At 40.5% G+C, this 14,269-nt stretch overlaps 1 pseudogene; it reads left to right on the forward strand.

The window, feature by feature from the left end:
- The first annotated feature begins 11,879 nt into the window (after window positions 1-11,879).
- Window positions 11,880-12,097, forward strand: LOC110574227 (annotated as a pseudogene).
- Window positions 12,098-14,269: the final 2,172 nt, after the last annotated feature.

Raw genomic sequence — 14,269 nt, forward strand, 5'->3', positions numbered from 1 at the left:
AGCACCCCCTTTTTATATTCTATCTTCTCACCAATGACCCTGTATTGCACGTGTGGTCTTTCCTACTAGACTGTGAGCAACCTGAGGACCAGGACTATCTTATTCTGTGTTGTTGTGGGTGGTTTTTTGTCTTTTGTTTTTTGTAAAACATGTTAATTATTGCAGTAAAATATATGTAACAAACTTTTCCATTTTAATCATTTTAAAATATATAATTCAGGGCATTAATTACATTCACAATGTTGTGCAACCATCACCAGGATCTATTTCCAAAATGTCTTATTCAATTTTTGTATCCTTATCACACTGCATGCCACAAGTGTGATTTTAATCAATATTTATTAAATGAACTGTTGAATTGATGCACGAATTAATCTGACAGTCTAGAGATTGACTATAAAGACACAGCAATTAAAATTTCCCTTTCTGCTATGCAAAACAATGACAGAGAATAGAGGCTATACAATTTAAACAAGCTGTGGAGAGTAGATGTGGCTCCATCAAAGGGAGTATCTTTAGAAAGAGAACCCGTGCTAATGAGGACCCAGGGCATGCTTTTGATGAGGAAGCTACACAACAGAACTCAATGACCTCCACAAGCAGGTGACAAATTCCTTTGTTAAGAAACAAACTTTCAAAAGAGGTGGGCCCATTAGCCTTTTGCAGGTGGTTTAACTCCTGAAGATGTTTACAAAGCACTCCAAAGATTTTTCATGTTTAGTAAGTGTTTGGGTTTTTTTCTCTCCTATCTAAGAGGAGGACATCCTGGTTCTGTTACTGTCTTGGGACATGAAAAATAGACCGGCAGTAATAACTCTCCTCTGTGCTTCATCAGCATGTGAGCGTCAGGACACCAGGCGTACAATTGGCTTGATTTCACAGTGATGGGCCCGCTCTATCTAGAGGCAGGGAAGGAAGGGCAGAATAACAATCAGATATCTTAGGTCATATGGAAAAATCAATAAAGGTTTGTTTTATTCTAGTGAAAATTTTCCAAATTTGTTAGGCATGCTGTCTAATTTGCTAATGTCCTCTGCCCCACACTGTACTGTGAGGAACTCATTATCTGTCACCCAGGAGGGCCTGGTGTGACCCAGCACGGAGGCTGAGGAGCACCAATGACCCGCAAGACACTCCTGATAGCAGGGCCCAGTGGAAAGGGTCAGAAACACAGCTGTAAGTCTCTTCTCAGCCTCCTACTGGTTCGATGAATCTTTTGTGTGTGTGTATGCTCAGGTTCATACAAATATATATAACTGTTATGATAATTATTATAAAGCAAGCACCATAAATTAATTCAGACTAACTTTTTCTCCCCCTCAAAGTAACTGGTCTACTCCTGACCTCCAAACAAATCTAAAAAGAGCTCACGGTACCCTCCTTCCAGGGGAAGGAGCGTGCAAATGTGATAGAGGAGCAAGAATCTTAGTTTACTTTAACCCATGTGAAAGCTTTTCCCACTGTTGTAGGAGAAAAACAAGCTTCACCCAATGTGTTCTCAATTACTGGGTTCACTGCTTGACGGGAAAAACCCCCGTAATTATGGTAGTTGCTGTCAAGGGAATAATAGTAACTAGGAGAAAAGAAACAGCTTTTTAGGGTTTTGTCAAGCAATCCATCTGCATTAAGTAAGAACAAATGACCAACTGATTCCCTCAAACTTGGGTTCAGGAGACTTTTTTTAGTAAAACTCAACCATCTACTAATTCTTTCCCTTTGTGTATTTCTCCACTCCTGTTTCCAACTAACTCATAACTGTAATACTTCAAAGGATGTAAATCAGGGATCCTAGAAAAAAAAAAACCAAAAAACAAAATGTCAGCTTAAACTTACTAAAAAGATAATTTAATGTTATTTATAAGTTTAAAATTCAGCTCCTTTGGGCATTAGCAAATATCCTATAATTGTATACAAAGACAATTTATAGTTTTTGTAGCTCAAATTACTGTGGTCCCTAAAACGGTCCTGCAGGGAAGACACAGGGATACTTACAAGCAAGACAGGCATAGGGCCAGGACTTACTTCAGGGACATACTGGTGGTCAGGAGGCAATTTAGGAGCTTCCTTTGAAATTCTACTTTTTCTTTGGCCCCTTTCAAAATGTAAATATTTTATTGGAGAAAGTTTACTAATTAATTCATTATTATTCACTAAAGCTTCAGCACAGATTTTTTTTTTCTCTCAGAGAAAAAGAGAGGCAGAACCTGAGAAAGAGACAGAAAAACAAAGAGGGTGGGTGAAGGTTACCTCAGAACAGGTCTGTTCTGAAGGCAGAGGCTGAGAGAGGTGTGCATCCAAGGGGCAGCCCAGTGGAAGCACAGGAAGGACCTGCCAGCTTGAGAACACGGTAAAGCTTAAGAAGGGCGAGGGCCCCAAATCAACTTCACTTCGGGGTTCGGCACTGGAACAGCCCTGGCTTCCTCACCTTCTCTCCCCAGCAGCTCCCATTGTTCAGCTGTCTCTGCCTGTCTCCCTCACAAGGGCTCCTCTCTGGAGTTTTATCTGCCCAGGGACTGGCCTCTCAGTGGTGACTTCTTTAATCTGGTGTAGCCAGTGGTTTTCCCAGACACGGTCTCTCTTCAGAGACAGTGTGAAAGAAAAGAGAAAAAGGAAAGCAGAGCCATGAGCTCCCCACTAGCTGGCTGGCTGGGCCTCCTCACATTGCATTTGCTACTCTGGAGGTTCTGGAGTCTGGAAGATGCATGCCAGCAGTGGGAGGCCTCGGAGCACAGTCTTCTCTGGCTCAGGAGTAAGTCCCCTCAGCACCTAGGAAAAGTGGGCACAGGGAGGAGGAGAGCTAAGTGGACATGGGCTGTGCAGTCTGAGGGACACACAGGAGCCCTCTGTCCCCACAGTCCTGCCAGAGACTCTCTTCCCCACCAGACCCCACGCCGTGGGAGCACGACGATCAGAAGCACACAGTTTCAGCCTTGAGAGGGATCATACCTGAGTCACTGATACTTTAGTATAAAATAATCAGAACACTCTCTTCAGTCACAGGAGAAGGTGTCTAAATGTTCTAGCTGCAGGGTGGGGGTGCTGTGGGGAAGAGAGTGACAGGGGACAAAAAGGAAAGGACAGAGACAGTAAGGGGAGACAGGGAAGTCAAACACCCTCACTGACAGGATCTCTAGCCTGGCGGTGGCCAGGCTCCTCCCATCTCTTCCTCCCTTGTCAGGGCTGCATTTCTAGAGGCCTGTTACCAGCCACAGGGTGTGTGTGTGTGTGTGTGTGTGTGTGTGTGTGTGTGTGTGTGTGTATTCTAGTATGTAGGCAGTCGACAGTGCATAGTAGTTATATAGCCTATAGAGAGTATTCTAGAATTCTGTTGTGTTACAAATACAGGTTCACCTGTGATCCCGTGCACAATGGAGCTCAGAAAGTGCGTTTCATCTCACGTAAATAGCTGCTAAAAACTATCAATTTTCTCCCCCAACTTCTAAACTGAGAAACTTCATTTCTCTCACAAAAGATTAAAATTGTATCCACAGAGGGGACCTCAAAACAGAGTTAACTGTTGTTCTGGAAGCAACCTGACACGTTTTCTAAGATCCTAGGACAAAGGAACCATCAGGTGTGATGCTTCTGATGGCCTATCCCAGGATATAAGGTATAAATCCATTTGGGAACAAACTGTTCACCTGCAGCCCAAGACAAAAACGCCTTCTTTGCAGGGGTGAGGGAGGGGGAGGTAGAAGGACTCAAATGACAGCAGAAAACCTGGAAGTAGAACTTGCGGGTCCCCCTGCTTCCTGCTTATTAGTGTCTCCTAGGACTCCTTCTTGCTCTGACACCTTCAGGAAATTCATAGGCCCAGTTTTTCTTTTCACATTTGATGCTGCCATAGAAACACTGTGTGTCCCTCGGTGGAGATGGTGTCCTACGGGAGAGCCTTGCAGATACAGCTCCTCAGGAAGCCTTGCCGGGCCCAGGTGACCCAGACTATCATGAAGGTTCTGTTCATTCACTTTTACCCCACACACAGGTCTTGTAACTCTGCTATGCTTATGGTTGACTATTTTGCTTAGACAGAAAAACCCATGCTCTAGAATTTCTCAACTCTGACTATAGTGTCCTATATGTTTTCCAAACCCTCTTGGGCCTGGAATCCATCAATCACACCTCTTTGCAGACTTAGACCTAAATGATTTGAAGTAATTTTGGATCTTTCCTTGATATGTTATATAAATGGAAGTCCCAGAAATGAGAGTAGATTCTAATTCATATCTCCTCAAGTGAATATCTAGATTAGGAGTTGGCACTTTTCCTGTAAAAGCCACATGGTAAATATTTTAAGGTTTCATGCCAAATGGTCTGTGTTGCAAACACTCAACTTTGCCCTTGTAGCTGGGAAGCAGTCATAGGGCCTAGACAAATGCATGTGGCTGTGATGCAATAAACCTTTATTTGTAAAAATAGGCAATGGGCTGGATTTGGCCTGGGCCATGGTGTTTTTCTAAAATTTCCTAAAATACCCCCCTTTAAAAATGTTTATGTACTCCCTATTACTATTATCTGAGAGTTAAGAAAGTTCCTAAACTTGCATAATCTATACATTATATTTATATACAATGGAATATTACTCAGCCATCAAAAAGAATGAAATCTTGCCATTCACAACGATGTGGATGGAGCTAGAGAGTATTATGCTAAGCAAAAAAAGTCAGTCAGAGAAAGACAAATACCATATGATTTCACTCATATGTGGAACTTAAGAAACAAAACAGATGAACATGGGGAAGAGAAAAAGAGAGGGAGAGGGAGAGGGAGAGGGAGAGAGAAGCAAACCATATGTGACTTTTTAACAATAGAGAACAAACAGGGTTGTGGAGGGGAGGTGGGTGGGGGATGGGCTAGATGGGTGATGGGCATTAAGAAGGGCACTTGTTATGATGAGCACTGGCTCTTATATGTAAGAGATGAATCACTAAATTCTACACCTGAAACCAATTTTACCGTATGTGTGAATTTAAATAAAAACTTGAAATTAAAAAAAAAAATTTAAAAAACCTATCTATACATTTATGTGATTTTCTTAAAATCACAACCTAAAAATGTACTCTTCAATGTTTTTTAATCATAACCTTACAGATAAAAAACACAATACATTCCATGTGGCTTAATTCCAATTCTTTCTCTGAACACACGAACATACTCTTACTCGGTGTAGTTCCTACAGGTATCCCGTTCGCTATGTTGTTGCTTATTTCTCATCCTCCTGTACAGCCCCTGTTATATACTGATCTATTCTGCTTACTTTTTTTAAAGATTATGCAATAGCTATTTCACTATACTTATAAAGCTGGCTTACTAAAAATTCTCCTATTGTTAAATATTTGGATTTTTTCCCATTATTTTTCCATGAGCTAAATAGGGCTGCTATAAAAATCTTTGTACAAGTGACATCCAAGAAAGTTAAAATCCAAATGTAAAAGCTATGTTACTTCTGCTAGCTCTGCTAATTATTATGCTTGAAACATGGTAACATTATACACTAAAAAATATAGCCAGATAATTATTTTTTAAAGCAACCAGATTGTAAATTCACTGAATTGCCCTTCTTGTTGAATGATGTCAGAAGACTGTCCTATACAACTTTTTCTAAGAAATGTGATTTGATCTTAAATATATTATTTTAATTCTGTAGTACTTTACAGCTATCAGATATTCCTTCACAAATTTGATGATGTATCTCAATATGACTATACAAGCTTACCTGTGCCAATGGCTTAAATACTTCGATCTATGTTCAAATCGGGTACTTTAGTATTTATTCTAAATGAAACAGTTTCATTAACATTGTCAACAACTACATAATTAACCACCAGGTAATGTTATGCTCAAGCTCATAATCTTTTTCCGAAAAGGGGAGAGTTGAATCTAAAGGTTAGAAGTTGCTTGTTAGAATAAAAGACTTTTCCCTAGCTCAAAGTTCAGACATTGCTTGGTATTTCTTGGCAGCAAATTCTTGCCTCAGATCCACTGGACACACTGAGGTCTGAAATAGCAGAGGGCTAGGTAGGGACATTATAAGGAAATGTTCTCAGGCATTCCTTTGTAGAAAGGGGCTTTCTCAAGATGGCTCTCATTCAATTGGAACATTTCAGAAGTACAAATCACCTGTCTAAAACAAGACAACTGGACACCGAAATATAGACTGGCTCATAATGTTCGTTCCACCCTATTTACATCTTCAGATATTTAACCCAGCAAGAGATAGTGCTGAAGGTCAGTGCTTCTGAAACTATCTGTGGTATAGAATCAGTTTGCTTTTTTTTTTTTAATATGCAAAATGTCACCTTTATAAAACACAATAAAATAATTATCAGAAAAATAAGTAAAAAATAAGACATGCAAAATACCAAACCCCAGTTATACATTTACTATTATTACAGTTAATATAAATACATGCATTATAATTATGTTACAGATCATATTAAATTAGAGTTAAATAAATGTAATCAGAACAAACATAGCAAAGGAAAATTATGAAAACTGAACCTGTTTTTCATTAAAATTGTGTATACTGACGAATAATACAGACTTTACCTTGCTCATCGTAAACTAGTCGAAGGCCCAGACTTACAGCGTGCGATCTTCAAGGGTCTGGGATTTAGAGTCAGATACCTGGTGTTGTCTCAGTCTCCCACTGGCTGTGTGACCCAAGACAACTTACTGTCCTCGCCTCCATTTCTTCCTCTGTAAAGTGTGGATAAAAATAGGATCAAATAAGGTTCTTGTAAGGATAAAGTAAGATAACACATGGAAAGTTCTTAGGGTAGCATCTAGCTTAGTAAATGCTGAAAAATGATCTCCAGCCTGTTGCAGGTCAACCAGCATGAAAAAGCTTTAAGAAGATTGAGTGATGAAAAATGTAAAGAGCAAGCATGCATCTGGCTTCAGGGTACCACCTAATAAAAGGAGTCAGAGCTTCAGTGAAAACCCACTGCATAATAGACTTTTGAACTAGTAAGAGTTCAGCAAGGCTGCCAGATACAAATTCAATTTACACCATCAATAACCAACAAGGAACTATAATAGAACATGAGCTGCCACTCATAACATCAAGAATCTCTCAAGTTTCTAGGAATAGGAAGAAAAAGGAAGGCATACAAGTATATGGATAAATCATTCAAATTCTATAAAAGGCATAGAAGAAGACATGAATAATGAATGAATGGAATTATCTGATATTATAAATCTGTCAGTTTTCCCCTAAATTAATCTATATATTCCATATGTTCCCAAAAAACTCCAGCAGAAGTTTTTGAGAAAAACTGATTCTGAAGTCTACACCGAAGAATTAAGTTTCACAAATAGTTGTCAATTTTATGTGTGTACAAACACACACACACACGCACAAAACAGCAAGGAGACAAGAATATATACTGAACAGCAGCAGAGAAACAAAACAGAATAGATAAGAATGCCCAGAAACAGAGATGTGTGGAAGGAAGATGTCTTATAGAAGTGCGGAGTAGATAAATTGTTTAGTATATGGTGCTAAGAAAGCTGGCTCTTTAAAACTAGTAAGGAGGAAATATGCCCATAGGGTGGAAAGAGATTTTTTTGCAACAAGACCATATAGGCACAAACGATAAGGTAGGCGAGTGTTGGGTCTGACTACACAAATGTTACAAATCTCTATTCAACACAGGCACAGAAAGTGGTTGTTAATAGGTGGGTACCATACCAAGAGAACGTTCAAAGCTTAAAATCAATAGGATTAATGTTTAGATTAAAAAGGAGTTCCTATTGGGGAGTCTGGGTGACTCAGTTTGTTAAGTACCCGACTCTTGATTTCAACTCAGGTCATGATCTTGGGTCGTGAGATCGGGCCCCAAGTCGGGTTCCACACTCAGTGCAGAGTCTGCTTGAGATTCTCTCTCCCTCTGCCTTTATTCCCTGCTCGCACTCTCGTTCTCTCTCTCTCTAAAAAAAAAAAAAAAAAGAATTCCTATTAATCATTGAAAAAATAGGAAAATGGGTGAAGCATATAAATAGGCAATGCACAAAAGGAAGAAATCTGAATGGCTAAAGTTCAAGGGATTCTCAACCTCACCCATAATGAGAAACATCAACATTAAAACAACAATATTATGCCACTTAATATCCACTCAATTGGAAAAAATAAAGATTAGAGGACTGCAAGATTTCAACAAGTTAAAAGAAACCAGAACACATATGCTTAGCTGGCAGGAGGGGTAATGGCACAGTCTTTCTGGAAAGTAATCTGACAGCTCTTTGGGGAATTAGAGTCTGGGTATCCTACAATACAGCAGTCTCTCTCCTGAGAACCTGCATAAACTTGCATAAGAAAATCTTGCATAAACCTATAAGGCACTGCAAAGAAAAATGTACACTGCAGACTTATTTGTAGCAACAAGTAGCTGTCCATCATCAGATGGAATATTACACAGCTGTTGGAAGCAATACACTAGTGAGCATACATTAGAAGGAGCAAGTAAAAAAGTAAGAAATATAATGAGACGCTATTATATAAACTAAAAGCACATACATACACAAAATACCATTACACATGTCTCACAGATACATACATATTGAGAACATCTATTAAACATCCTAGAGGAGGTGCCTACTTAATGGTAGTGAATATTAATGGGAAATGAGGGATGAAGGGGAAGCTGAAATAAAATAAGAAAGAGACCCTGTGGGAGTAAACATAATAGTGCATCATCAACTCAGAGAGGTGTTTGATTAAATCAAAGCTTTACACCTAAAATCCAGAATTAAAAAAAAAAAAGGACATACAGAATACAGAACAGAGTGTTACCAAAGGCGCTCTTGGATCTCGGTAGACACTGTTCCTGAGCATGTGGAAACACATGAGACCCAAGGGATTGAAAATGCAGATTGAGTATCTGTTATTAAATTCATGAACCATGGTTCTTCCAGAGTGTTCTTCAATCTCTTGAAGTTCTTTTCCATTCTGCAACACTAGTGAAGATTAGCCCAGTGGGGAGCAGAGGGCATGGTTTCTCTATCCTGAGAAGCTGGTGACAAAACTCCTTCCTGACTGATGTATCCTAGAAACGCTCAATTTGTGTTCTTGCCTGAGTGATAGAGTCCATGTTTTTCCTTTACATGCTGGCAGGAGCAAATGTCTTAACCATGGCTGCCGTCCAGAGAATTCGAAGCCAGAACTTTGCTCTGGGCAAGCATCCAGAAGAGTAATTTGGATTCCATAGCTGAAGAGCCCTAAACTTTAAGGAGGACCCAGAGGCTATGCTGACTGCCTCTTCAAGCCTTTATACGTTGAAGAGGGAAAGAGACTGGTAGCCCTTAGTCATTCTCAAGTCTTGGCCTTTCCCAGCCATTGTGTGCTGGCCTGACTTTGATTTTTGTTCGTTCACAGGCTGCCCAAGTGCTTAGGAGGATTTCAAAAGCAAGAGGTGAAACATTACCCAGGATAGTTTATGTTTTTGTTTTAGATCTTGTCCTACCTCCACACCGGATATGATTAGTTGGGTAAAATTCTCCTCGTGAGTGTTGTGTTGGTGAGAACTTTTCAGTGTGGGAGAAACACCACTCCTGGACAGAGCGGGCAGGTTCCTCCATGAGGTAGTAAGAGGCCTCGGAAGGCCTGCCAATCACACATCCAATGTTCTTCCATAAGCTGAAAGTCCCATTATTCTTATTAATTCTATTCTTCAACCATTTTCAATATCTTAATGTAGTAAGCTGTTTATAAACAGAATCTCATTTCACAATTATAACTAAACTGCTAATTAGCTACTATCGTTCCTAGTTTACAAGTAAAGAATGGTCTCAGAGAGGTTCCTGCCTTGCCCCAGGTGACACAGCTAAGATACAGCAGACCCAAGAGGCAACTCGGGTGTACATGGGTCCACGTGTGGAGCCTTACACCATCTCCATATTGGCATTAAAAGCTTCTGTTAAGATACAGATGTATTTTATGCTGCATTTTGGAAACTGAGTCATCCTCAGGACCTCGGTCTTATGCATTGGTTCAAATTAGGCAGATGTGGCCTCAAAAGCAGGACCTTAAAAGAATGAAGCACAGAAAAATAACAAGGCTCCCACACTTGGGACACTCACCACCTAAGGAGAGCACAAGCACACGGGAGAGGACCAGTCGATAAAACCCCCTTCCCTTCCTGTCTGGCACAAGGCGCACCAGGGAATGTTAGGGAGCGAAGGCTGGACACCAGAGACTGGATTCCAGAAGAGGTGGCAACACAAAATTGCAGACACTCGGGAAGGGTGATAACAGGCTCTCTGTGGCAAACGTAACCTATTTTTCCAGTCACACTACTCCCACAAGGGCTGTTCTCTGTGCCTTTTTTCTAGCTATGCCTGATGGTACCGAAGCAAGGCACAGGTTTTTATGCCTGCCCACCACCTCTAAGTCTGCCTGAGAAGGAGCCTATAGCTTGTCAGTGTTATGGGTCAGGGATATTGACTTTCAATCAATCACCAAAATGCCCCTTGATAACAGATAATAATAATTGTACTTGCAGTGATATCAACAGCTAGTTAAGCACTTACTATGTGTTAGATGCAGCACCAAATGCTTTAAAAATATCTCATCTCATTTGATCCTCCAAACAACCCTTAAAAGTTGTTATCATTATTCCTACTTTAAATAATTAAAACAGAATAGAGAGGTCAAGCAATTTGCCCATGAGCACCCAGCTGCTGCATGGTGGTGCTAGAACCGATTCTTTCAGACTCCAGACACCATACTCTTGACCCTCACATTGCACTCTTTGTTACTGTTATGCTGACCATCAATGATCTGGGGAAACTGAGGCACAGAGTGTTAATTCATTAAGGTAACAGTTGGGATAAATTTATGACTTAAAAACAAACATTTGCTTAATTGTCCAGCCATTCATTTTACTAATATTTATGGTGAGTAATAATTAATATAATTAGTATCTGCAGTGAAGTATAATGGAACATGGTATATTATTAATAAAGAAAAAACAATTAACAGTAAGTGCAATCATATCATAAGTGTCATTTCCTCCATAACTTATTGCCTTCTACTTAAATGCGTTCTTTTATTTCCTCTAAACTGGGGATTCTTTTTTTTTTTAAGATTTTATTTATTTATTTGACAGAGAGAGACACAGAGAGAGAAGGAACACAAGCAGGGGGAGTGGGAGAGGGAGAAGCAGACTTCCCGCTGAGCAGGGAGCCCGATGTGGGGCTCGATCCCAGGACCCTGGGATCATGACCTGAGCTGAAGGCAGACGCTTAACTGACTGAGCCACCCAGGTGCCCCTAAACTGGGGATTCTTAATCTTGGGTCCCAAAGGATTCATGGATAGAATTCTATCCATGGAGGGCGGCTGGGTGGCTCAGTTGGTTAAGCGACTGCCTTCGGCTCAGGTCATGATCCTGGAGTCCCTGGATCGAGTCCCGCATCGGGCTTCCTGCTCGGCAGGGAGTCTGCTTCGTCCTCTGACCCTATCCCCTCTCAGGTGTTCTCTCTCTCTCATTCTCTCTCTCTCAAATAAATAAATAAAATCTTTAAAAAAAAAAAAGAATTCTATCCATGGAAAATGGAGGCTATACATAGATTTGAATTTGAATAGGAAAAAAAATGACATTTTTGCTTCACTAGTCTCTAACTGAAATGTAATATTTTTCATTTGTAAATATTGCCAACAAACTACTGTAGTATATTTAGAAGTATCTAACTGTGTCACCAATAGAAATTGCACATTTAAAAATATTATTTACAGGTATGACAAATGTTTTAAAATATCATTTATGCTTATGTCTACTTGGAAATATAATAGTTACTAGACCCACTGCTAGACCTTTTATTTAATACTTTAATAAAGAAGCATATGAGCAGAATTGGTGCCTTTTGCAAGATTGAAATCATGGCAGGTCCAGAAACTGATGCCCAATTCCATTTCACTGGTATCAAAAAATATTTCAACTCTTATACTCTCACAGGTAGAATGAATTGTGTACTGGCCACACATGGAGGCATTGTTTTGATGATCTTATACTTCAAGTTAAGGTCTAAAAAAAAACACCAGCTATGAAAGCAACAGAGAAGGATTTTAAGTTATGTTCCCATGCCTGGAGAAGCTAATGTCAATTCATCATGTGATACTCAATTTGTACAATAAATTATGAACCTGGAAAAAAAAGAAGCATATATGGATATATTACTATATCACAAATATTTTAATATTTTGGTAAGTGCATTTCAATATAATTTGTCTCTCTTATAATCCTATGCAGTTTATTTTATATATTTGAACCATTATTGAGGTGCATCCATGGACTTTACCATAGAAAGTTTGAGAACTGCTGCCCAAAGCCATGCCTTAGAGGTACCTTTTCTCACAGGTGGGGGCTGGAGGACAGAGAGGGTAAGATTGCCCAAACTCTGAAGAGCAAGGGGGCCTGACCTCAGACCCTCCCTGATAAACTCATTCCATCTACCTTGCTCCAACCAGATAGGTTTCTCTCTTCAGCTAGCTTATGTCTTCATGATCACAGAAAGCAGCTGGTCTTCATGAACAGAAAGCTCAGCAATTGGTGTCTCTCCAAATGTCGACTGAGGCTCAGAGCATGCAGTGCTGGCTGGTCATTCAAGAGCTTGGTACTGATGCCTGGGTCTTGTTGGGCCTCCTGTGTGATCCTGGGCAAGTTCTTCAAGACTCCAAACCTCAAGCTCATCTTGTTTAAAATTGGGATAAGAAGGGTTGATATTTGTAAAATGCTTCCCATCTTTCAGATTACTCCTACCTTATTCCTCAAGCTCTCACACCAGTGCTATGGGGGCATAAACAGCATCACATGGTATTAGACGTGAGCGAGCTGATGCTGAAGGGAAGGTGCAGGATGGCTCTAGCACCTGGACCTCTGGAGCCTTCCTCAGCAGGGACACCCTCACTCTCCTGCCTCACAGGATTAGCCCCCCAAGTACCTCTCTACCTGCTGTTTCCATCCTTAAAGACACAACTCCTCCATTGATGACTCCTCATTTCCTCCCACCATGATCTCTCTCTACCCCACTCTGTAGCATCTGCAGCCTGCCTTCTGACCTTACCTTTGACCTTGCATTCCTTCCTTAAGTTGTAACACTCTTGTATGCTCAGGTCTGAATCTTGGGTCTGAATCTCATACAGAATCTCGGGGTGACCTCAAATTCGCTGACTGATCCTGGACAAGTCACCGAAAGCTGCCTGAGCTTTATTTTCTAACTTTTAGGTCAGAGATTTGTCATAAAAATAAATAAGATGGTGTATGAAGATGCTTTTGTAGAACTATAAAATATTCTATAGGATGTCATTTGATGCTATCAACAGCCACAGTAGATAGGCTGGGTGGCGAGGTACAGAGAAAGGTCCTGGCTCGGGTCCTGATGAGGCCACTTCCTACTTGTATAACCCAGGAAAATTTGCTCCCCTTTCCTGGGCCTTAGTCCTCATCTTTGATAGCAACACTTTTACCTTCCTCTTAAAGTTTTTGTGAAGATAAAAGGAGACAGGGTATAAAAGATCTTAATGCAATGCCTGGCCCTCAGTACTTTGTGTGGTGGTAGGTGGTGGTGCTATTACTACTTTCTCTTTGGGGACAACATCTTCTCCCATGAACTTTGTGCTCCATGGCATCAAGCAGAGTGCTTTGCAAATAATAGGTGCCCAAATACAATTTTTGAAGGAATGCTGACTTTTTAAAAAAATACTAGCAGGTAGTTAAGGGATAGGAACCACTGTAAACATTTTCAAGTTCTGCCTAAATATCATGTCATCCGATTTTCCTTGTTCTCGAGCCCAGCGAACAGGTCTCATTCTGTGAGGTCTTCCAGACTTTTCTCTCCACTTCTAAAGACCGTAGGTTGTATTACCCATTACACACTGTTTGGTTCCACTGCACGGAAGGCTTCTGAGGCTCTATCACCCCCATTAGACGCTGAGCTCCATGAGAACGGAGTCCACATTCACATTCTTCACGTTCTCAGGGGTCAGCACGACGCGGGGCAAGGGAAGGCCCTCACTGAGTGTCAGTTGCCGACTACAATCGTGCTACCCATGCAACAGCCCAGGCTCCAAGCAGAAACAGGGCTAGGGCTTTGAATATAAGACCTACTTTGCTTTCTCCTTGTTTGAATTCTTTGAACAAAAGCAGCCCTTAAGTTTAACATAATTAGAGAACTAAAACACCCATGGAGGATGCTGTGATTTCTACTACAGGAGTTAATCATCAGCTGACAAATGAAGAAAGGTACGTGTTCATAGGCATTTATTGCTAA

Source organism: Neomonachus schauinslandi, chromosome 6 (genome assembly GCF_002201575.2).
Source record: "Neomonachus schauinslandi chromosome 6, ASM220157v2, whole genome shotgun sequence".
In the NCBI taxonomy this organism is placed as follows: Eukaryota; Metazoa; Chordata; class Mammalia; order Carnivora; family Phocidae; genus Neomonachus; species Neomonachus schauinslandi.